This window comes from Phyllobates terribilis, unplaced genomic scaffold (assembly GCF_046119375.1).
Source record: "Phyllobates terribilis strain yellow unplaced genomic scaffold, ASM4611937v1 Scaffold_144__1_contigs__length_4642544, whole genome shotgun sequence".
NCBI classification, from domain to species: Eukaryota; Metazoa; Chordata; class Amphibia; order Anura; family Dendrobatidae; genus Phyllobates; species Phyllobates terribilis.
The window spans coordinates 3,688,381-3,712,875 of NW_027362904.1; positions in this window are offsets into that span (position 1 = coordinate 3,688,381).

A 24,495-nucleotide genomic window follows, 5' to 3' on the forward strand; every position below is an offset into this window, starting at 1 on the left:
ATTCCGAGAACAATGGAAGTGTTCCGTAGCATTTTTAAACTTCAACAGAATTCCGAGAACAATGGAAGAGTTCCGTAGCATTTTTAAACTTCAGCAGAATTCAGAAGAACAATGGAAGAGTTCCATAGCATTTTTAAACTTCAGCAGAATTCCGAAGAACAATGGAAGAGTTCCGTAGCATTTTTAAACTTCAGCAGAATTAAGAATAACAATGGAAGAGTTCCGTAGCATTTTTAAACTTCACCAGAATTCCGTGAACAATGGAAGAGTTCCGTAGCATTTTTAAACTTCAGCAGAATTCAGAAGAACAATGGAAGAGTTCCATAGCATTTTTAAACTTCAGCAGAATTCCGAAGAACAATGGAAGAGTTCCGTAGCATTTGTAAACTTCAGCAGAATTAAGAATAACAATGGAAGAGTTCCGTAGCATTTTTAAACTTCACCAGAATTCCGTGAACAATGGAAGAGTTCCGTAGCATTTTTAAACTTCAGCAGAATTCCGAAGAACAAAGGAAGTGTTCCGTAGCATTTTTAAATTTCAGCAGTATTCTGAAGAACAATGGAAGAGTTCCGTAGCATTTTCAAACTTCAGAAGAATTCCGAGAACAATGGAAGAGCTCCACAGCATTTTTAAACTTCAGCAGAATTCCGAAAAACAATGGGAGAGTTCCGTAGCATTTTTAAACTTCAGCAGAATTCCGAAGAACAATGGAAGAGTTCCGTTGCAGTTTTAAACTTCATCAGAAATCCGAAGAACAATGGAAGAGTTCCACAGCATTTTTAAACTTCAGCAGAACTCAGAAGAACAATGGAAGAGTTCCGTAGCATTTTTAAACTTCACCAGAATTCCGAGAACAATGGAAGAGTTCCGTAGCATTTTTAAACTTCAGCAGAATTCCGAAGAACAATGGAAGTGTTCCGTAGCATTTTTAAACTTCAGCAGAATTCCGAAGAACAATGGAAGAGTTCCGTTGCAGTTTTAAACTTCATCAGAATTCCGAAGAACAATGGAAGAGTTCCGTAGCATTTTTAAACTTCAGCAGAATTCCGAAGAACAATGGAAGAGTTCCGTAGCATTTTTAAACTTCACCAGAATACAGTGAACAATGGAAGAGTTCTGTAGCATTTTTAAACTTCAGCAGAATTCCGAAGAACAAAGGAAGTGTTCCGTAGCATTTTTAAACTTCAGCAGAATTCTGAAGAACAAGAGAAGAGTTCTGTAGCATTTTTAAACTTCAGCAGAATTCCGAAGAACAAAGGAAGTGTTCCGTAGCATTTTTAAACTTCAGCAGTATTCTGAAGAACAATGGAAGAGCTCCGTAGCATTTTCAAACTTCAGAAGAATTCCAAGAACAATGGAAGAGTTCCACAGCATTTTTGAACTTCAGCAGAATTCCGAAAAACAATGGAAGAGTTCCATAGCATTTTTAAACTTCAGCAGAATTCCGAAGAACAATGGAAGAGTTCCGTAGCATTTTTAAACTTCAGCAGAATTCCGAAGAACAATGGAAGAGTTCCGTAGCATTTTTAAATTACAGCAGAATTCCGAATAACAATGGAAGAATTCCGTAGCATTTTTAAACTTCAGCAGAATTCCAAGAACAATGGATGAGTTCCGCAGCATTTTTAAACTTCACCAGAATTCCGAGAACAATGGAAGAGTTCCGTAGCATTTTTAAACTTCAGCAGAATTCCGAAGAACAATGGAAGAGTTCCGTAGCATTTTTAAACTTCAGCAGAATTCCGAAGAACAATGGAAGAGTTCCGTTGCAGTTTTAAACTTCATCAGAATTCCGAAGAACAATGGAAGAGTTCCGTAGCCTTTTTAAACTTCAGCAGAACTCAGAAGAACAATGGAAGAGTCCCGTAGCAATTTTAAACTTCAGCAGAATTCCGAAGAACAATGGAAGAGTTCCGTAGCATTTTTAAACTTCACCAGAATACCGTGAACAATGGAAGAGTTCTGTAGCATTTTTAAACTTCAGCAGAATTCCGAAGAAAAAAGGAAGTGTTCCGGAGCATTTTTAAACTTCAGCAGAATTCTGAAGAACAAGAGAAGAGTTCTGTAGCATTTATAAACTTCAGAAGAATTCCGCAAAACAATGGAAGAGTTACGTAGCATTTTTAAACTTCAGCAGAATTCCGAAGAACAATGGAAGAGTTCCGTAGCATTTTTAAACTTCACCAGAATACCGTGAACAATGGAAGAGTTCTGTAGCATTTTTAAACTTCAGCAGAATTCCGAAGAACAAAGGAAGTGTTCCGTAGGATTTTTAAACTTCAGCAGAATTCTGAAGAACAATGGAAGAGTTCCGTAGCATTTTCAAACTTCAGAAGAATTCCGAGAACAATGGAAGAGCTCCACAGCATTTTTAAACTTCAGCAGAATTCCGAAGAACAATGGAAGAGTTCCGTAGCATTTTTAAACTTCAGCAGAATTCCGAAGAACAATGGAATTGATCCGTAACATTTTTAAACTTCAGCAGAATTCCCAAGAACAATGGAAGTGCACCGTAGAATTTATAAGCTTCAGCAGAATTCTGAGAACAATGGAAGAGTTCCGTAGCATTTTTAAACTTCACCAGAATTCCAAGAACAATGGAAGAGTTCCGTAGCATTTTTAAACTTCTGCAGAATTCCGAAGAACAATGGAAGAGTTCTGTAGCATTTTTAAACTTCAGCAGAATTCCGAAGAACAATGGAAGAGTTCCGTAGCCTTTTTAAACTTCGTCAGAATTCCGAAGAACAATGGAAAAGTTCCGTACCATTTTTAAACTTCAGCAGAATTCCGAAGAACAATGGAAGAGTTCCATAGCATTTTTAAACTTCAGCAGAATTCCGAGAACAATGGATGAGTTCCGTAGCATTTTTAAACTTCACCAGAATTCCGAGAACAATGAAAGAGTTCCGTAGCATTTTTAAACTTCACCAGAATTCCGAGAACAATGGAAGAGTTCCATAGCATTTTTAAACTTCTGTAGAATTGCGAAGAACAATGGAAGAGTTCCGTAGCATTTTTAAACTTCAGCAGAATTCCGACGAACAATGGAAGAGTTCCGTTGCAGTTTTAAACTTCATCAGAATTCCGAAGAACAATGGAAGAGTTCCACAGCATTTTTAAACTTCAGCAGAACTCAGAAGAACAATGGAAGAGTTCCGTAGCATTTTTATACTTCAGCAGAATTCCGAAGAACAATCGAAGAGTTGCGTAGCATTTTTAAACTTCAGCAGAATTCCGAAGAACAATGGAAGAGTTCCGTAGCATGTTTAAACTTCAGCAGAATTCCGAAGAACAATGGAAATGATCCGTAACATTTTTAAACTTCAGCAGAATTCCCAAGAACAATGGAAGAGTACCGTAGAATTTATAAACTTCATCAGAAATCTGAGAACAATGGAAGAGTTCCGTAGCATTTTTAAACTTCACCAGAATTCCAAGAACAATGGAAGAGTTCCGTAGCATTTTTAAACTTCTGCAGAATTCCGAAGAACAATGGAAGAGTTCCGTAGCATTTTTAAACTTCAGCAGAATTCCGAAGAACAATGGAAGAGTTCCACAGCATTTTTAAACTTCAGCAGAATTCCGAAGAACAATGGAAGAGTTCCGTAGCATTTTCAAACTTCAGCAGAATTCCGAAGAACAATGGAATTGATCCGTAACATTTTTAAACTTCAGCAGAATTCCCAAGAACAATGGAAGAGCACCGTAGAATTTATAAGCTTCAGCAGAATTCTGAGAACAATGGAAGAGTTCCGTAGCATTTTTAAACTTCACCAGAATTCCAAGATCAATGGAAGAGTTCCGTTGCAGTTTTAAACTTCATCAGAATTCCGAAGAACAATGGAAGAGTTCCGTAGCCTTTTTAAACTTCAGCAGAACTCAGAAGAACAATGGAAGAGTCCCGTAGCATTTTTAAACTTCAACAGAATTCCGAAGAACAATGGAAGAGTTCCGTAGCATTTTTAAACTTCACCAGAATACCGTGAACAATGGAAGAGTTCTGTAGCATTTTTAAACTTCAGCAGAATTCCGAAGAACAAAGGAACTGTTCCGTAGCATTTTTAAACTTCAGCAGAATTCTGAAGAACAAGAGAAGAGTTCTGTAGCATTTTTAAACTTCAGCAGTATTCTGAAGAACAATGAAAGAGTTCCGTAGCATTTTTAAACTTCACCAGAATTCCGAGAACAATGGAAGAGTTCCATAGCATTTTTAAACTTCTGTAGAATTCCGAAGAACAATGGAAGAGTTCCGTAGCATTTTTAAACTTCAGCAGAATTCCGAAGAACAATGGAAGAGTTCCGTTGAAGTTTTAAACTTCATCAGAATTCCGAAGAACAATGGAAGAGTTCCACAGCATTTTTAAACTTCAGCAGAACTCAGAAGAACAATGGAAGAGTTCCGTAGCATTTTTATACTTCAGCAGAATTCCGAAGAACAATCGAAGAGTTGCGTAGCATTTTTAAACTTCAGCAGAATTCCGAAGAACAATGGAAGAGTTCCGTAGCATGTTTAAACTTCAGCAGAATTCCGAAGAACAATGGAAATGATCCGTAACATTTTTAAACTTCAGCAGAATTCCCAAGAACAATGGAAGAGTACCGTAGAATTTATAAACTTCATCAGAAATCTGAGAACAATGGAAGAGTTCCGTAGCATTTTTAAACTTCACCAGAATTCCAAGAACAATGGAAGAGTTCCGTAGCATTTTTAAACTTCTGCAGAATTCCGAAGAACAATGGAAGAGTTCCGTAGCATTTTTAAACTTCAGCAGAATTCCGAAGAACAATGGAAGAGTTCCACAGCATTTTTAAACTTCAGCAGAATTCCGAAGAACAATGGAAGAGTTCCGTAGCATTTTCAAACTTCAGCAGAATTCCGAAGAACAATGGAATTGATCCGTAACATTTTTAAACTTCAGCAGAATTCCCAAGAACAATGGAAGAGCACCGTAGAATTTATAAGCTTCAGCAGAATTCTGAGAACAATGGAAGAGTTCCGTAGCATTTTTAAACTTCACCAGAATTCCAAGATCAATGGATGAGTTCCGTTGCAGTTTTAAACTTCATCAGAATTCCGAAGAACAATGGAAGAGTTCCGTAGCCTTTTTAAACTTCAGCAGAACTCAGAAGAACAATGGAAGAGTCCCGTAGCATTTTTAAACTTCAACAGAATTCCGAAGAACAATGGAAGAGTTCCGTAGCATTTTTAAACTTCACCAGAATACCGTGAACAATGGAAGAGTTCTGTAGCATTTTTAAACTTCAGCAGAATTCCGAAGAACAAAGGAACTGTTCCGTAGCATTTTTTAACTTCAGCAGAATTCTGAAGAACAAGAGAAGAGTTCTGTAGCATTTTTAAACTTCAGCAGTATTCTGAAGAACAATGGAAGAGTTCCGTAGCATTTTCAAACTTCAGAAGAATTCCGAGAACAATGGAAGAGTTCCACAGCATTTTTAAACTTCAGCAGAATTCTGAAAAATAATGGAAGAGTTCCATAGCATTTTTAAACTTCAGCAGAATTCCGAAGAACAATGGAAGAGTTCCGTAGCATTTTTAAACTTCAGCAGAATTCCGAAGAACAATGGAAGAGTTCCGTAGCATTTTTTAATTACAGCAGAATTCCGAATAACAATGGAAGAGTTCCGTAGCATTTTTAAACTTCAGCAGAATTCCAAGAACTATGGATGAGTTCCGCAGCATTTTTAAACTTCACCAGAATTCCGAGAACAATGGAAGAGTTCCGTAGCATTTTTAAACTTCAGCAGAATTCCGAAGAACAATGGAAGAGTTCCGTAGCATTTTTAAACTTCAGCAGAATTACGAAGAACAATGGAAGAGTTCCGTTGCAGTTTTAAACTTCATCAGAATTCCGAAGAACAATGGAAGAGTTCCGTAGCCTTTTTAAACTTCAGCAGAACTCAGAAGAACAATGGAAGAGTCCCGTAGCAATTTTAAACTTCAGCAGAATTCCGAAGAACAATGGAAGAGTTCCGTAGCATTTTTAAACTTCACCAGAATACCGTGAACAATGGAAGAGTTCTGTAGCATTTTAAACTTCAGCAGAATTCCGAAGAACAAAGGCAGTGTTCCGTAGCATTTTTAAACTTCAGCAGAATTCTGAAGAACAAGAGAAGAGTTCTGTAGCATTTATAAACTTCAGAAGAATTCCGCAAAACAATGGAAGAGTTACGTAGCATTTTTAAACTTCAGCAGAATTCCGAAGAACAATGGAAGAGTTCCGTAGCATTTTTAAACTTCACCAGAATACCGTGAACAATGGAAGAGTTCTGTAGCATTTTTAAACTTCAGCAGAATTCCGAAGAACAAAGGAAGTGTTCCGTAGCATTTTTAAACTTCAGCAGAATTCTGAAGAACAATGGAAGAGTTCCGTAGCATTTTCAAACTTCAGAAGAATTCCGAGAACAATGGAAGAGCTCCACAGCATTTTTAAACTTCTGCAGAATTCCGAAAAACAATGGCAGAGTTCCGTAGCATTTTTAAACTTCAGCAGAATTCCGAAGAACAATGGAAGAGTTCCGTTGCAGTTTTAAACTTCATCAGAATTCCGAAGAACAATTGAAGAGTTCCACAGCATTTTTAAACTTCAGCAGAACTCAGAAGAACAATGGAAGAGTTCCGTAGCATTTTTAAACTTCAGCAGAATTCCGAGAACAATGGATGAGTTCCGCAGTCATTTTTAAACTTCACCAGAATTCCGAGAACAATGGAAGAGTTCCGTAGCATTTTTAAACTTCAGCAGAATTCTGAAGAACAAGAGAAGAGTTCTGCAGCATTTTTAAACTTCAGAAGAATTCCGAGAAAAATGGAAGAGTTCCGTAGCATTTTTAAACTTCAGCAGAATTCCGCAAAACAATGAAAGAGTTCTGTAGCATTTTTAAACTTCAGCAGAATTCCGAAGAACAATGGAAGAGTTCCGTAGCATTTTTAAACTTCAGCAGAATTCCGAAGAACAATGGAAGAGTTCCGTAGCATTTTTAAACTTCAGCAGAATTCCGAAGAACAATGGAATTGATCCGTAACATTTTTAAACTTCAGCAGAATTCCCAAGAACAATGGAAGAGCACCGTAGAATTTATAAGCTTCAGCAGAATTCTGAGAACAATGGAAGAGTTCCGTAGCATTTTTAAACTTCACCAGAATTCCAAGAACGATGGAAGAGTTCCGTAGCATTTTTAAACTTCTGAAGAATTCCGAAGAACAATGAAAGAATTCCGTAGCATTTTTAAACTTCAGCAGAATTCCGAAGAACAATGGAAGAGTTCCGTAGCATTTTTAAACTTCAGCAGAATTCCGAGAACAATGGATGAGTTCCGTAGCATTTTTAAACTTCACCAGAATTCCGAGAACAATGGAAGAGTTCCGTAGCATTTTTCAACTTCACCAGAATTCCAAGAACAATGGAAGAGTTCCATAGCATTTTTAAACTTCAGCAGAATTCCGAAGAACAATGGAAGAGTTCCGTAGCATTTTTAAACTTCAGCAGAATTCCGAAGAACAATGGAAGAGTTCCGTTGCAGTTTTAAACTTCATCAGAATTCCGAAGAACAATGGAAGAGTTCCGCAGCATTTTTAAACTTCAGCAGAACTCAGAAGAACAATGGAAGAGTTCCGTAGCATTTTTAAACTTCAGCAGAATTCCGAAGAACAATCGAACAGTTCCGTAGCATTTTTAAACTTCAGCAGAATTCCGAAGAACAATGGAAGAGTTCTGTAGCATATTTAAACTTCAGCAGAATTCCGAAGAACAATGGAAATGATCCGTAACATTTTTAAACTTCAGCAGAATTCCCAAGAACAATGGAAGAGTACCGCAGAATTTATAAGCTTCAGCAGAATTCTGAGAATAATGGAAGAGTTCCGTAGCATTTTTAAACTTCATCAGAATTCCAAAGAACAATGGAAAAGTTCCGTAGCATTTTTAAACTTCAGCAGAATTCCGAAGAACAATGGAAGAGTTCCATAGCATTTTTAAACTTCAGCAGAATTCCAAGAACAATGGAAGAGTTCCGTAGCATTTTTAAACTTCACCAGAATTGCGAGAACAATGGAAGAGTTCCGTAGCATTTTTAAACTTTAGAAGAATTCAGAAGAACAATGGATGAGTTCCATAGCATTTTTAAACTTCAGCAGAATTCCGAAGAACAATGGAAGAGTTCTGTAGCATTTTTAAACTGCAGCAGAATTAAGAATAACAATGGAAGAGTTCCGTAGCATTTTTAAACTTCAGCAGAATTCCGAGAACAATGGAAGAGTTCCGTAGCATTTTTAAACTTCAGCAGAATTCCGAAGAACAAAGGAAGTGTTCCGTAGCATTTTTAAACTTCAGCAGTATTCTGAAGAACAATGGAAGAGTTCCGAAGCATTTTCAAACTTCAGAAGAATTCCGAGAACAATGGAAGAGTTCCACAGCATTTTTAAACTTCAGCAGAATTCCGAAAAACAATGGAAGAGTTCCGTAGCATTTTTAAACTTCAGCAGAATTCCGAAGAACAATGGAAGAGTTCCGTAGCATTTTTAAACTTCAGCAGAATTCCGAAGAACAATGGAAGAGTTCCGTAGCTTTTTTAAATTACAGCAGAATTCCGAAGAACAATGGAAAAGTTCCGTAGCATTTTTAAACTTCAGCAGAATTCCGAAGAACAATGGAAGAGTTCCGTAGCATTTTTAAATTACAGCAGAATTCCGAAGAACAATGGAAGAGTTCGGTAGCATTTTTAAACTTCAGCAGAATTCCGAGAACAATGGATGAGTTCCGCAGAATTTTAAACTTCACCAGAATTCCGAGAACAATGGAAGAGTTCCGTAGCATTTTTAAACTTCAGCAGAATTCCGTAGAACAATGGAAGAGTTCCGTAGCATTTGTAAACTTCAGCAGAATCCCGAAGAACAATGGAAGAGATCCGTTGCAGTTTTAAACTTCATCAGAATTCCGAAGAACAATGGAAGAGTTCCGTAGCCTTTTTAAACTTCAGCAGAACTCAGAAGAACAATGGAAGAGTCCCGTAGCATTTTTAAACTTCAGCAGAATTCCGAAGAACAATGGAATTGATCCGTAACATTTTTAAACTTCAGCAGAATTCCCAAGAACAATGGAAGAGCACCGTAGAATTTATAAGCTTCAGCAGAATTCTGAGAACAATGGAAGAGTTCCGTAGCATTTTTAAACTTCACCAGAATTCCAAGAACAATGGAAGAGTTCCGTAGCATTTTTAAACTTCTGCAGAATTCCGAAGAACAATGGAAGAGTTCCGTAGCATTTTTAAACTTCAGCAGAATTCCGAAGAACAATGGAAGAGTTCCGTAGCATTTTTAAACTTCGTCAGAATTCCGAAGAACAATGGGAAAGTTCCGTACCATTTTTAAACTTCAGCAGAATTCCGAAGAACAATGGAAGAGTTCCGTAGCATTTTTAAACTTCAGCAGAATTCCGAGAACAATGGATGAGTTCCGTAGCATTTTTAAACTTCACCAGAATTCCGTGAACAATGAAAGAGTTCCGTAGCATTTTTAAACTTCACCAGAATTCCGAGAACAATGGAAGAGTTCCATAGCATTTTTAAACTTCTGCAGAATTCCGAAGAACAATGGAAGAGTTCCGTAGCATTTTTAAACTTCACCAGAATTCCGTGAACAATGGAAGAGTTCCGTAGCATTTTCAAACTTCAGCAGAATTCCGAAGAACAATGGAATTGATCCGTAACATTTTTAAACTTCAGCAGAATTCCCAAGAACAATGGAAGAGCACCGTAGAATTTATAAGCTTCAGCAGAATTCTGAGAACAATGGAAGAGTTCCGTAGCATTTTTAAACTTCACCAGAATTCCAAGAACAATGGAAGAGTTCCGTAGCATTTTTAAACTTCTGCAGAATTTCGAAGAACAATGGAAGAGTTCCGTAGCATTTTTAAACTTCAGCAGAATTCCGAAGAACAATGGAAGAGTTCCGTAGCCTTTTAAAACTTCGTCAGAATTCCGAAGAACAATGGAAAAGTTCCGTATCATTTTTAAACTTCAGCAGAATTCCGAAGAACAATGGAAGAGTTCCGTAGCATTTTTAAACTTCAGCAGAATTCCGAGAACAATGGATGAGTTCCGTAGCATTTTTAAACTTCACCAGAATTCCGAGAACAATGGAAGAGTTCCGTAGCATTTTTAAACTTCACCAGAATTCCGAGAACAATGGAAGAGTTCCATAGCATTTTTAAACTTCAACAGAATTCCGAAGAACAATAGAAGAGTTCCGTAGCATTTTTAAACTTCAGCAGAATTCCGAAGAACAATGGAAGAGTTCCGTTGCAGTTTTAAACTTCATCAGAATTCCGAAGAACAATGGAAGAGTTCCGCAGCATTTTTAAACTTCAGCAGAACTCAGAAGAACAATGGAAGAGTTCCGTAGCATTTTTAAACTTCAGCAGAATTCCGAAGAACAATAGAAGAGTTCCGTAGCATTTTTAAACTTCAGCAGAATTCCAAAGAACAATGGAAGAGTTCCGTAGCATATTTAAACTTCAGCAGAATTCCGAAGAACAATGGAAATGATCCGTAACATTTTTAAACTTCAGCAGAATTCCCAAGAACAATGGAAGAGTACCGTAGAATTTATAAACTTCAGCAGAATTCTGAGAACAATGGAAGAGTTCCGTAGCATTTTTAAACTTCACCAGAATTCCAAGAACAATGGAAGAGTTCCGTAGCATTTTTAAACTTCTGCAGAATTCCGAAAAACAATGGAAGAGTTCCGTAGCATTTTTAAACTTCAGCAGAATTCCGAAGAACAATGGAAGAGTTCCGTAGCATTTTTAAACTTCATCAGAATTCCGAAGAACAATGGAAAAGTTCCGTAGCATTTTTAAACTTCAGCAGAATTCCGAAGAAAAATGGAAGAGTTCCGTAGCATTTTTAAACTTCTGCAGAATTCCGAAAAACAATGGAAGAGTTCCGTAGCATTTTTAAACTTCAGCAGAATTCCGAAGAACAATGGAAGAGTTCCGTAGCATTTTTAAACTTCATCAGAATTCCGAAGAACAATGGAAAAGTTCCGTAGCATTTTTAAACTTCAGCAGAATTCCGAAGAAAAATGGAAGAGTTCCGTAGCATTTTTAAACTTCATCAGAATTCCGAAGAACAATGGAAAAGTTCCGTAGCATTTTTAAACTTCAGCAGAATTCCGAAGAAAAATGGAAGAGTTCCGTAGCATTTTTAAACTTCAGCAGAATTCCGAGAACAATGGAAGAGTTCCGTAGCATTTTTAAACTTCACCAGAATACCGTGAACAATGGAAGAGTTCTGTAGCATTTTTAAACTTCAGCAGAATTCTGAAGAACAAAGGAAGTGTTCCGTAGCATTTTTAAACTTCAGCAGTATTCTGAAGAACAATGGAAGAGTTCCGTAGCATTTTCAAACTTCAAAAGAATTCCGAGAACAATGGAAGAGTTCCACAGCATTTTTAAACTTCGGCAGAATTCCGAAAAACAATGGAAGAGTTCCGTAGCATTTTTAAACTTCAGCAGAATTCCGAAGAACAATGGAAGAGTTCCGTAGCATTTTTAAACTTCAGTAGAATTCCGAAGAACAATGGAAGAGTTCCGTAGCATTTTTAAATTACAGCAGAATTCCGAAGAACAATGGAAGAGTTCCGTAGCATGTTTAAACTTCAGCAGAATTAAGAATAACAATGGAAGAGTTCCGTAGCATTTTTAAACTTCAGCAGAACTCAGAAGAACAATGGAAGAGTTCTGTAACATTTTTAAACTTCAGCAGAATTCCGAAGAACAATCAAAGAGTTCCGTAGCATTTTTAAACTTCAGCAGAATTCCGAAGAACAATGGAAGAGTTCCGTAGCATATTTAAACTTCAGCAGAATTCCGAAGAACAATGGAAATGATCCGTAACATTTTTAAACTTCAGCAGAATTCCCAAGAACAATGGAAGAGTACCGTAGAATTTATAAACTTCAGCAGAATTCTGAGAACAATGGAAGAGTTCCGTAGCATTTTTAAACTTCACCAGAATTCCAAGAACAATGGAAGATTTCCGTAGCATTTTTAAACTTCTGCAGAATTCCGAAGAACAATGGAAGAGTTCCGTAGCATTTTTAAACTTCCATTGTTCTTCGGAATTCTGGTGAAGTTTAAAAATGCTACGGAACTCTTCCATTGTTCTCGGAATTCTGGTGAAGTTTAAAAATGCTACGGAACTCTTCCTTTGTTCTCAGAATTCTGCTGAAGTTTAAAAATGCTATGGAACTCTTCCATTGTTCTTCGGAATTCTGCTGAAGTTTAAAAATGCTACGGAACTTTTCCATTGTTCTTCAGAATTCTGATGAAGTTTAAAAATGCTACGGAACTCTTCCATTTTTCTTCGGAATTCTGCTGAAGAGTTCCGTAGCATTTTTAAACTTCATCAGAATTCTGAAGAACAATGGAAAAGTTCCGTAGCATTTTTAAACTTCAGCAGAATTCCGAAGAACAATGGAAGAGTTCCATAGCATTTTTAAACTTCAGCAGAATTCTGAGAACAAAGGAAGAGTTCCGTAGCATTTTTAAACTTCACCAGAATTCCGAGAACAATGGAAGAGTTCCGTAGCATTTTTAAACTTCAACAGAATTCCGAGAACAATGGAAGAGTTCCGTAGCATTTTTAAACTTCAGCAGAATTCCGAAGAACAATGGAAGAGTTCCGTAGCATTTTTAAACTTCAGCAGAATTCCGAAGAACAATGGAAGAGTTCCGTAGCATTTTTAAACTTCCGCAGAATTAAGAATAACAATGGAAGAGTTCCGTAGCATTTTTAAACTTCACCAGAATTCCGTGAACAATGGAAGAGTTCCTTAGCATTTTTAAACTTCAGCAGAATTCCGAAGAACAATGGAAGAGTTCCATAGCATTTTTAGACTTCAGCAGAATTCCGAAGAACAATGGAAGAGTTCCGTAGCATTTGTAAACTTCAGCAGAATTAAGAATAACAATGGAAGAGTTCCGTAGCATTTTTAAACTTCACCAGAATTCCGTGAACATTGGAAGAGTTCCGTAGCATTTTTAAACTTCAGCAGAATTTCGAAGAACAAAGGAAGTGTTCCGTAGCATTTTTAAACTTCAGCAGTATTCTGAAGAACAATGGAAGAGTTCCGTAGCATTTTCAAACTTCAGAAGAATTCCAAGAACAATGGAAGAGCTCCACAGCATTTTTAAACTTCAGCAGAATTCCGAAAAACAATGGAAGAGTTCCGTAGCATTTTTAAACTTCAGCAGAATTCCGAAGAACAATGGAAGAGTTCCGTAGCATTTTTAAATTACAGCAGAATTCCGAAGAACAATGGAAGAGTTCTGTAGCATTTTTAAACTTCAGCAGAATTCCGAGAACAATGGATGAGTTCGCAGTCATTTTTAAACTTCAGCAGAATTCCGAGAACAATGGAAGAGTTCCGTAGCATTTTTAAACTTCAGCAGAATTCCGAAGAACAATGGAAGTGTTCCGTAGCATTTTTAAACTTCAGCAGAATTCCGAAGAACAATGGAAGAGTTCCGTTGCAGTTTTAAACTTCATCAGAATTCCGAAGAACAATGGAAGAGTTCCGTAGCCTTTTTAAACTTCAGCAGAACTCAGAAGAACAATGGAAGAGTCCCGTAGCATTTTTAAACTTCAGCAGAATTCCGAAGAACAATGGAAGAGTTCCGTAGCATTTTTAAACTTCACCAGAATACCGTGAACAATGGAAGAGTTCTGTAGCATTTTTAAACTTCAGCAGAATTCGGAAGAACAAAGGAAGTGTTCCGTAGCATTTTTAAACTTCAGCAGTATTCTGAAGAACAAGAGAAGAGTTCTGTAGCATTTTTAAACTTCAGCAGAATTCCGAAGAACAAAGGAAGTGTTCCGTAGCATTTTTAAACTTCAGCAGTATTCTGAAGAACAATGGAAGAGTTCCGTAGCATTTTCAAACTTCAGAAGAATTCCGAGAACAATGGAAGAGTTCCACAGCATTTTTAAACTTCAGCAGAATTCCGAAAAACAATGGAAGAGTTCCATAGCATTTTTAAACTTCAGCAGAATTCCGAAGAACAATGGAAGAGTTCCGTAGCATTTTTAAACTTCAGCAGAATTCCGAAGAACAATGGAAGAGTTCCGTAGCATTTTTAAATTACAGCAGAATTCCGAAGAACAATGGAAGAGTTCCGTAGCATTTTTAAACTTCATCAGAATTCCAAGAACAATGGATGAGTTCCGCAGCATTTTTAAACTTCACCAGAATTCCGAGAACAATGGAAGAGTTCCGTAGCATTTTTAAACTTCAGCAGAATTCCGAAGAACAATGGAAGAGTTCCGTAGCATTTTTCAACTTCAGCAGAATTCCGAAGAACAATGGAAGAGTTCCGTTGCAATTTTAAACTTCATCAGAATTCCAAAGAACAATGGAAGAGTTCCGTAGCCTTTTTAAACTTCAGCAGAACTCAGAAGAACAATGGAAGTGTCCCGTAGCAATTTTAAACTTCAGCAGAATTCCGAAGAACAATGGAAGAGTTCCGTAGCATTTTTAAACTTCACCAGAATACCGTGAACAATGGAAGAGTTCTGTAGCATTTTTAAACTTCAGCAGAATTCCGAAGAACAAAGGAAGTGTTCCGTAGCATTTTTAAACTTCAGCAGAATTCCGAAGAACAATGGATGAGTTCCGTAGCATTTTTAAACTTCAGCAGAATTCCGAAGAACAATGGAAAAGTTCCGTAGCATTTTTAAACTTCAGCAGAATTCCGAAGAACAATGGAATTGATCCGTAACATTTTTAAACTTCAGCAGAATTCCCAAGAACAATGGAAGAGCACCGTAGAATTTATAAGCTTCAGCAGAATTCTGAGAACAATGGAAGAGTTCCGTAGCATTTTTAAACTTCACCAGAATTCCAAGAACAATGGAAGAGTTCCGTAGCATTTTTAAACTTCTGCAGAATTCCGAAGAACAATGGAAGAATTCCGTAGCATTTTTAAACTTCAGCAGAATTCCGAAGAACAATGGAAGAGTTCCGTAGCCTTTTTAAACTTCGTCAGAATTCCGAAGAACAATGGGAAAGTTCCGTACCATTTTTAAACTTCAGCAGAATTCCGAAGAACAATGGAAGAGTTCCGTAGCATTTTTAAACTTCAGCAGAATTCCGAGAACAATGGATGAGTTCCGTAGCATTTTTAAACTTCACCAGAATTCCGAGAACAATGAAAGAGTTCCGTAGCATTTTTTAAACTTCACCAGAATTCCAAGAACAATGGAAGAGTTCCATAGCATTTTTAAACTTCTGCAGAATTCCAAAGAACAATGGAAGAGTTCCGTAGCATTTTTAAACTTCACCAGAATTCCGTGAAGAATGGAAGAGCTCCGTAGCATTTTCAAACTTCAGCAGAATTCCGAAGAACAATGGAATTGATCCGTAACATTTTTAAACTTCAGCAGAATTCCCAAGAACAATGGAAGAGCACCGTAGAATTTATAAGCTTCAGCAGAATTCTGAGAACAATGGAAGAGTTCCGTAGCATTTTTAAACTTCACCAGAATTCCAAGAACAATGGAAGAGTTCCGTAGCATTTTTAAACTTCTGCAGAATTTCGAAGAACAATGGAAGAGTTCCGTAGCATTTTTAAACTTCAGCAGAATTCCGAAGAACAATGGAAGAGTTCCGTAGCCTTTTAAAACTTCGTCAGAATTCCGAAGAACAATGGAAAAGTTCCGTACCATTTTTAAACTTCAGCAGAATTCCGAAGAACAATGGAAGAGTTCCGTAGCATTTTTAAACTTCAGCAGAATTCCGAAAACAATGGATGAGTTCCGTAGCATTTTTAAACTTCACCAGAATTCCGAGAACAATGGAAGAGTTCCGTAGCATTTTTAAACTTCACCAGAATTCTGAGAACAATGGAAGAGTTCCATAGCATTTTTAAACTTCAGCAGAATTCCGAAGAACAATAGAAGAGTTCCGTAGCATTTTTAAACTTCAGCAGAATTCCGAAGAACAATGGAAGAGTTCCGTTGCAGTTTTAAACTTCATCAGAATTCCAAAGAACAATGGAAGAGTTCCGTAGCCTTTTTAAACTTCAGCAGAACTCAGAAGAACAATGGAAGTGTCCCGTAGCAATTTTAAACTTCAGCAGAATTCCGAAGAACAATGGAAGAGTTCCGTAGCATTTTTAAACTTCACCAGAATACCGTGAACAATGGAAGAGTTCTGTAGCATTTTTAAACTTCAGCAGAATTCCGAAGAACAAAGGAAGTGTTCCGTAGCATTTTTAAACTTCAGCAGAATTCCGAAGAACAATGGATGAGTTCCGTAGCATTTTTAAACTTCAGCAGAATTCCGAAGAACAATGGAAAAGTTCCGTAGCATTTTTAAACTTCAGCAGAATTCCGAAGAACAATGGAATTGATCCGTAACATTTTTAAACTTCAGCAGAATTCCCAAGAACAATGGAAGAGCACCGTAGAATTTATAAGCTTCAGCAGAATTCTGAGAACAATGGAAGAGTTCCGTAGCATTTTTAAACTTCACCAGAATTCCAAGAACAATGGAAGAGTTCCGTAGCATTTTTAAACTTCTGCAGAATTCCGAAGAACAATGGAAGAATTCCGTAGCATTTTTAAACTTCAGCAGAATTCCGAAGAACAATGGAAGAGTTCCGTAGCCTTTTTAAACTTCGTCAGAATTCCGAAGAACAATGGGAAAGTTCCGTACCATTTTTAAACTTCAGCAGAATTCCGAAGAACAATGGAAGAGTTCCGTAGCATTTTTAAACTTCAGCAGAATTCCGAGAACAATGGATGAGTTCCGTAGCATTTTTAAACTTCACCAGAATTCCGAGAACAATGAAAGAGTTCCGTAGCATTTTTTAAACTTCACCAGAATTCCAAGAACAATGGAAGAGTTCCATAGCATTTTTAAACTTCTGCAGAATTCCAAAGAACAATGGAAGAGTTCCGTAGCATTTTTAAACTTCACCAGAATTCCGTGAAGAATGGAAGAGCTCCGTAGCATTTTCAAACTTCAGCAGAATTCCGAAGAACAATGGAATTGATCCGTAACATTTTTAAACTTCAGCAGAATTCCCAAGAACAATGGAAGAGCACCGTAGAATTTATAAGCTTCAGCAGAATTCTGAGAACAATGGAAGAGTTCCGTAGCATTTTTAAACTTCACCAGAATTCCAAGAACAATGGAAGAGTTCCGTAGCATTTTTAAACTTCTGCAGAATTTCGAAGAACAATGGAAGAGTTCCGTAGCATTTTTAAACTTCAGCAGAATTCCGAAGAACAATGGAAGAGTTCCGTAGCCTTTTAAAACTTCGTCAGAATTCCGAAGAACAATGGAAAAGTTCCGTACCATTTTTAAACTTCAGCAGAATTCCGAAGAACAATGGAAGAGTTCCGTAGCATTTTTAAACTTCAGCAGAATTCCGAGAACAATGGATGAGTTCCGTAGCATTTTTAAACTTCACCAGAATTCCGAGAACAATGGAAGAGTTCCGTAGCATTTTTAAACTTCACCAGAATTCCGAGAACAATGGAAGAGTTCCATAGCATTTTTAAACTTCAGCAGAATTCCGAAGAACAATAGAAGAGTTCCGTAGCATTTTTAAACTTCAGCAGAATTCCGAAGAACAATGGAAGAGTTCCGTTGCAGTTTTAAACTTCAGCAGAATTCCGAAGAACAATGGAAGAGTTCCGCAGCATTTTTAAACTTCAGCAGAACTCAGAAGAACAATGGAAGAGTTCCGTAGCATTTTTAAACTTCAGCAGAATTCCGAAGAACAATGGAAGAGTTCCGTAGCATTTTTAAATTACAGCAGAATTCCGAAGAACAATGGAAGAGTTCCGTAGCATTTTTAAACTTCATCAGAATTCCAAGAACAATGGATGAGTTCCGCAGCATTTTTAAACTTCACCAGAATTCCGAGAACAATGGAAGAGTTCCGTAGCATTTTTAAACTTCAGCAGAATTCCGAAGAACAATGGAAGAGTTCCGTAGCATTTTTCAACTTCAGCAGAATTCCGAAGAACAATGGAAGAGTTCCGTTGCAATTTTAAACTTCATCAGAATTCCAAAGAACAATGGAAGAGTTCCGTAGCCTTTTTAAACTTCAGCAGAACTCAGAAGAACAATGGAAGTGTCCCGTAGCAATTTTAAACTTCAGCAGAATTCCGAAGAACAATGGAAGAGTTCCGTAGCATTTTTAAACTTCACCAGAATACCGTGAACAATGGAAGAGTTCTGTAGCATTTTTAAACTTCAGCAGAATTCCGAAGAACAAAGGAAGTGTTCCGTAGCATTTTTAAACTTCAGCAGAATTCCGAAGAACAATGGATGAGTTCCGTAGCATTTTTAAACTTCAGCAGAATTCCGAAGAACAATGGAAAAGTTCCGTAGCATTTTTAAACTTCAGCAGAATTCCGAAGAACAATGGAATTGATCCGTAACATTTTTAAACTTCAGCAGAATTCCCAAGAACAATGGAAGAGCACCGTAGAATTTATAAGCTTCAGCAGAATTCTGAGAACAATGGAAGAGTTCCGTAGCATTTTTAAACTTCACCAGAATTCCAAGAACAATGGAAGAGTTCCGTAGCATTTTTAAACTTCTGCAGAATTCCGAAGAACAATGGAAGAATTCCGTAGCATTTTTAAACTTCAGCAGAATTCCGAAGAACAATGGAAGAGTTCCGTAGCCTTTTTAAACTTCGTCAGAATTCCGAAGAACAATGGGAAAGTTCCGTACCATTTTTAAACTTCAGCAGAATTCCGAAGAACAATGGAAGAGTTCCGTAGCATTTTTAAACTTCAGCAGAATTCCGAGAACAATGGATGAGTTCCGTAGCATTTTTAAACTTCACCAGAATTCCGAGAACAATGAAAGAGTTCCGTAGCATTTTTTAAACTTCACCAGAATTCCAAGAACAATGGAAGAGTTCCATAGCATTTTTAAACTTCTGCAGATTTCCAAAGAACAATGGAAGAGTTCCGTAGCATTTTTAAACTTCACCAGAATTCCGTGAAGAATGGAAGAGCTCCGTAGCATTTTCAAACTTCAGCAGAATTCCGAAGAACAATGGAATTGATCCGTAACATTTTTAAACTTCAGCAGAATTCCCAAGAACAATGGAAGAGCACCGTAGAATTTATAAGCTTCAGCAGAATTCTGAGAACAATGGAAGAGTTCCGTAGCATTTTTAAACTTCACCAGAATTCCAAGAACAATGGAAGAGTTCCGTAGCATTTTTAAACTTCTGCAGAATTTCGAAGAACAATGGAAGAGTTCCGTAGCATTTTTAAACTTCAGCAGAATTCCGAAGAACAATGGAAGAGTTCCGTAGCCTTTTAAAACTTCGTCAGAATTCCGAAGAACAATGGAAAAGTTCCGTACCATTTTTAAACTTCAGCAGAATTCCGAAGAACAATGGAAGAGTTCCGTAGCATTTTTAAACTTCAGCAGAATTCCGAGAACAATGGATGAGTTCCGTAGCATTTTTAAACTTCACCAGAATTCCGAGAACAATGGAAGAGTTCCGTAGCATTTTTAAACTTCACCAGAATTCCGAGAACAATGGAAGAGCTCCATAGCATTTTTAAACTTCAGCAGAATTCCGAAGAACAATAGAAGAGTTCCGTAGCATTTTTAAACTTCAGCAGAATTCCGAAGAACAATGGAAGAGTTCCGTTGCAGTTTTAAACTTCATCAGAATTCCGAAGAACAATGGAAGAGTTCCGCAGCATTTTTAAACTTCAGCAGAACTCAGAAGAACAATGGAAGAGTTCAGTAGCATTTTTAAACTTCAGCAGAATTCCGAAGAACAATCGAAGAGTTCCGTAGCATTTTTAAACTTCAGCAGAATTCCAAAGAACAATGGAAGAGTTCCGTAGCATATTTAAACTTCAGCAGAATTCCGAAGAACAATGGAAATGATCCGTAACATTTTTAAACTTCAGCAGAATTCCCAAGAACAATGGAAGAGTACCGTAGAATTTATAAACTTCAGCAGAATTCTGAGAACAATGGAAGAGTTCCGTAGCATTTTTAAACTTCACCAGAATTCCCAAGAACAATGGAAGAGTACCGTAGAATTTATAAACTTCAGAAGAATTCCGCAAAACAAGGGAAGAGTTCCGTAGCATTTTTAAACTTCAGCAGAATTCCCAAGAACAATGGAAGAGCACCGTAGAATTTATAAGCTTCAGCAGAATTCTGAGAACAATGGAAGAGTTCCGTAGCATTTTTAAACTTCACCAGAATTCCAAGAACAATGGAAGAGTTCCGTAGCATTTTTAAACTTCTGCAGAATTCCGAAGAACAATGGAAGAATTCCGTAGCATTTTTAAACTTCAGCAGAATTCCGAAGAACAATGGAAGAGTTCCGTAGCCTTTTTAAACTTCGTCAGAATTCCGAAGAACAATGGGAAAGTTCCGTACCATTTTTAAACTTCAGCAGAATTCCGAAGAACAATGGAAGAGTTCCGTAGCATTTTTAAACTTCAGCAGAATTCCGAGAACAATGGATGAGTTCCGTAGCATTTTTAAACTTCACCAGAATTCCGAGAACAATGAAAGAGTTCCGTAGCATTTTTAAACTTCACCAGAATTCCGAGAACAATGGAAGAGTTCCATAGCATTTTTAAACTTCTGCAGAATTCCAAAGAACAATGGAAGAGTTCCGTAGCATTTTTAAACTTCACCAGAATTCCGTGAACAATGGAAGAGCTCCGTAGCATTTTCAAACTTCAGCAGAATTCCGAAGAACAATGGAAGAGTTCCATAGCATTTTTAAACTTCAGCAGAATTCCGAAGAACAATAGAAGAGTTCCGTAGCATTTTTAAACTTCAGCAGAATTCCGAAGAACAATGGAAGAGTTCCGTTGCAGTTTTAAACTTCATCAGAATTCCGAAGAACAATGGAAGAGTTCCGCAGCATTTTTAAACTTCAGCAGAACTCAGAAGAACAATGGAAGAGTTCCATAGCATTTTTAAACTTCAGCAGAATTCCGAAGAACAATCGAAGAGTTCCGTAGCATTTTTAAACTTCAGCAGAATTCCAAAGAACAATGGAAGAGTTCCGTAGCATATTTAAACTTCAGCAGAATTCCGAAGAACAATGGAAATGATCCGTAACATTTTTAAACTTCAGCAGAATTCCCAAGAACAATGGAAGAGTACCGTAGAATTTATAAACTTCAGCAGAATTCTGAGAACAATGGAAGAGTTCCGTAGCATTTTTAAACTTCACCAGAATTCCAAGAACAATGGAAAAGTTCCGTAGCATTTTTAAACTTCTGCAGAATTCCGAAAAACAATGGAAGAGTTCCGTAGCATTTTTAAACTTCAGCAGAATTCCGAAGAACAATGGAAGAGTTCCGTAGCATTTTTAAACTTCATCAGAATTCCGAAGAACAATGGAAAAGTTCCGTAGCATTTTTAAACTTCAGCAGAATTCCGAAGAAAAATGGAAGAGTTCCGTAGCATTTTTAAACTTCAGCAGAATTCCGAGAACAATGGAAGAGTTCCGTAGCATTTTTAAACTTCACCAGAATTCCGAGAACAATGGAAGAGTTCCGAAGCATTTTTAAACTTCAGCAGAATTCAGAAGAACAATGGAAGAGTTCCATAGCATTTTTAAACTTCAGCAGAATTCCAAAGAACAATGGAAGAGTTCCGTAGCATTTTTAAACTTCACCAGAATTCCGTGAACAATGGAAGAGTTCCGTAGCATTTTTAAACTTCAGCAGAATTCCGAAGAACAAAGGAAGTGTTCCGTAGCATTTTTAAACTTCAGCAGAATTCCGAAGAACAATGGAAGAGTTCCGTAGCATTTTCAAACTTCAGCAGAATTCCCAAGAACAATGGAAGAGCACCGTAGAATTTATAAGCTTCAGCAGAATTCTGAGAAAAATGAAAGAGTTCCGTAGCATTTTTAAACTTCACCAGAATTCCAAGAACAATGGAAGAGTTCCGTAGCATTTTTAAACTTCTGCAGAATTCCGAAGAACAATGGAAGAGTTCCGTAGCATTTTTAAACTTCAGCAGAATTCCGAAGAACAATGGAAGAGTTCCGTAGCCTTTTTAAACTTCGTCAGAATTCCGAAGAACAATGGAAAAGTTCCGTACCATTTTTAAACTTCAGCAGAATTCTGAAGAACAATGGAAGAGTTCCGTAGCATTTTTAAACTTCAGCAGAATTCCGAGAACAATGGATGAGTTCCGTAGCATTTTTAAACTTCACCAGATTTCCGAGAACAATGGAAGAATTCCGTAGCATTTTTAAACTTCACCAGAATTCCGAGAACAATGGAAGAGTTCCATAGCATTTTTAAACTTCAGCAGAATTCCGAAGAACAATAGAAGAGTTCCGTAGCATTTTTAAACTTCAGCAGAATTCCGAAGAACAATGGAAGAGTTCCGTTGCAGTTTTAAACTTCATCAGAATTCCGAAGAACAATGGAAGAGTTCCGCAGCATTTTTAAACTTCAGCAGAACTCAGAAGAACAATGGAAGAGGTCCGTAGCATTTTTAAACTTCAGCAGAATTCCAAAGAACAATCGAAGAGTTCCGTAACATTTTTAAACTTCAGCAGAATTCCAAAGAACAATGGAAGAGTTCCGTAGTATATTTAAACTTCAGCAGAATTCCGAAGAACAATGGAAATGATCCGTAATATTTTTAAACTTCAGCAGAATTCCCAAGAACAATGGAAGAGTACCGTAGAATTCATAAACTTCAGCAGAATTCTGAGAACAATGGAAGAGTTCCGTAGCATTTTTAAACTTCACCAGAATTCCAAGAACAATGGAAGAGTTCCGTAGCATTTTTAAACTTCTGCAGAATTCCGAAGAACAATGGAAGAGTTCCGTAGCATTTTTAAACTTCAGCAGAATTCCGAAGAACAATGGAAGAGTTCCGTAGCATTTTTAAACTTCATCAGAATTCCGAAGAACAATGGAAAAGTTCCGTAGCATTTTTAAACTTCAGCAGAATTCCGAAGAACAATGGAAGAGTTCCATAGCATTTTTAAACTTCAGCAGAATTCCGAGAACAATGGAAGAGTTCCGTAGCATTTTTAAACTTCACCAGAATTCCGAGAACAATGGAAGAGTTCCGTAGCATTTTTAAACTTCAACAGAATTCCGAGAACAATGGAAGAGTTCTGTAGCATTTTTAAACTTCAGCAGAATTCAGAAGAACAATGGAAGAGTTCCATAGCATTTTTAAACTTCAGCAGAATTCCAAAGAACAATGGAAGAGTTCCGTAGCATTTTTAAACTTCACCAGAATTCCGTGAACAATGGAAGAGTTCCGTAGCATTTTCAAACTTCAGCAGAATTCCGAAGAACAATGGAATTGATCCGTAACATTTTTAAACTTCAGCAGAATTCCCAAGAACAATGGAAGAGCACCGTAGAATTTATAAGCTTCAGCAGAATTCTGAGAACAATGGAAGAGTTCCGTAGCATTTTTAAACTTCACCAGAATTCCAAGAACAATGGAAGAGTTCCGTAGCATTTTTAAACTTCTGCAGAATTCCAAAGAACAATGGAAGAGTTCCGTAGCATTTTTAAACTTCAGCAGAATTCCGAAGAACAATGGAAGAGTTCCGTAGCCTTTTTAAACTTCGTCAGAATTCCGAAGAACAATGGAAAAGTTCCGTACCATTTTTAAACTTCAGCAGAATTCCGAAGAACAATGGAAGAGTTCCGTAGCATTTTTAAACTTCAGCAGAATTCCGAGAACAATGGATGAGTTCCGCAGCATTTTTAAACTTCACCAGAATTCCGAGAACAATGGAAGAGTTCCGTAGCATTTTTAAACTTCACCAGAATTCCGAGAACAATGGAAGATTTCCATAGCATTTTTAAACTTCAGCAGAATTCCGAAGAACAATAGAAGAGTTCCGTAGCATTTTTAAACTTCAGCAGAATTCCGAAGAACAATGTAAGAGTTCCGTTGCAGTTTTAAACTTCATCAGAATTCCGAAGAACAATGGAAGAGTTCCGCAGCATTTTTAAACTTCAGCAGAACTCAGAAGAACAATGGAAGAGTTCCGTAGCATTTTTAAACTTCAGCAGAATTCCGAAGAACAATCGAAGAGTTCCGTAGCATTTTTAAACTTCAGCAGAATTCCAAAGAACAATGGAAGAGATCCGTAGAATATTTAAACTTCAGCAGAATTCCGAAGAACAATGGAAATGATCCGTAACATTTTTAAACTTCAGCAGAATTCCCAAGAACAATGGAAGAGTACCGTAGAATTTATAAACTTCAGCAGAATTCTGAGAACAATGGAAGAGTTCCGTAGCATTTTTAAACTTCACCAGAATTCCAAGAACAATGGAAGAGTTCCGTAGCATTTTTAAACTTCTGCAGAATTCCGAAGAACAATGGAAGAGTTCCGTAGCATTTTTAAACTTCAGCAGAATTCCGAACAACAATGGAAGAGTTCCACAGCATTTTTAAACTT